The following is a 1,689-nucleotide window of genomic DNA, read 5'->3' on the forward strand; positions in this document are numbered from 1 at the left end:
ATGTGTTATTTTTGGAATGTGTCATATTTTTCAATCAAAACACTAACTCTATGTTTTTTTTTCAGAATACCAACTATATTTCAATCAAAACACTATTCCTATTCCTATCTGTTCTTCTCGGAATATCCACTATTTTTGAATTCTAACCCTAGTTCTAGGTTTTTTTATAGTAATGTCTCCTATTTTTCAATCAAAACTCTAATCTTATGTTATCTTTTCGGAATGCCTAATATATTTGAATTAAAACCCTAATCCTATGCTTTCTTTTCGGAATATCTCCTATTTTTGGAATGTTAATTTTTTTGGGTTTTGAATCAAAACTCTAATCCTATATTTTATTTTCACAATGTCTACTTTTCTGGAATCAAAACCCTAATTTTATGTTTTCTTTCGTAATGTCTCCTATTTTCAAATTTTCAAACAAAACCCTAATTATATGTTTTCTTTTGGGAATGTCTACTATTTTTGAATCAAAATACTAAACCAATGTTTTCTACACGTAATGTCTCCTATTTTGAATCAAAGCACTAATCCTATGTTTTCTTTTCTAAATGTCACCGAAATTTTCAGTTTTGAATGAAAACCTTTATCATATGTTTTCTTTTCAGAATGTATCGTATTTTTCAATAAAAACTCTAAATCTATGTTTATTTTCCAATTGTCTACTATTTTCAGTTTTGAATAAAAAATGTAATCCTATATTTTGTTTTCGTAATCCCTCAATTTTCGACAAAAAATACTAATTCTTATGCTATGCTTTCTTTCCACAATGTCTTCTATTTTTTAATCAAAACAATAATCCTCTATTTTTTTTTTAAATGTCTCTTATTTTTCAATCAAAACAATAATCGTATTTTTTTTTTGGTAATGTCTGCCATTTTTGAATCAAAACACCAATCCTATGTTCTTTTTTGTAATGTCTTATATTTTTCAGTCAAAAACATAACCTATGTGCTCTTTTGGAAATGACAACTATTTCTGAATCAAAACTGTAATACTATTTTTTCTTTTTGGAATGTGTCCTATTTTTTAGTTTTGAATAAAACCTTAATCCTTTGTTTTCTTCTCAACATCAGCCGAGATGAGTCGCATTTAAGGCCGTCCGATCGATGACTTCTTATGCCTTACGCCGATTCAGTATCGATTGAAGACAATACAATAATAGAATGCAAGGGAAGGGTTCCCCCTGGAAAGGCATCTCGACTACTGCTAGAATCAGGTCATCGACAAGTAATGCGACTTCTAGAAGACTTCCTACCTCCCTATGTATGAGTGGTGAGTGCTTGCTGGCTGGAAGTTTTTTTTTATTCGACTGGTAGTGCCTGCTTATGTCTATCACTGTTCTCTATGTGTGGCCCTGGGTAGGATAATTTTGGTCTGTTTGAAGGCTCGTTTCGTAGTGTCGACGCCTCGAATGTGGTCGTTTAAAACTTAGTACTTAACCTCCTTACGCCTCCCCCTCTTATCTTTCAGTCAGAACCCTAATCCTATGTCTTTTTTTAGAATGTGTAATATTTTTCAGTTGTGAATCAAAACCCTAATCCTTTGATTTATTTTCCATAATATCACCTATTTTTGAATCAAAATACTAATCGTATGTTTTCTTTTGTGAATATCTACTATTTTTTAATCAAAACCCTAATTCTATCTTTTCTTATAGCAATGTCTGCTTTCTTTCAATCATACCTT

The sequence above is a fragment of the Dioscorea cayenensis genome, chromosome 15 (assembly GCF_009730915.1).
Source record: "Dioscorea cayenensis subsp. rotundata cultivar TDr96_F1 chromosome 15, TDr96_F1_v2_PseudoChromosome.rev07_lg8_w22 25.fasta, whole genome shotgun sequence".
NCBI lineage: Eukaryota > Viridiplantae > Streptophyta > Magnoliopsida > Dioscoreales > Dioscoreaceae > Dioscorea > Dioscorea cayenensis.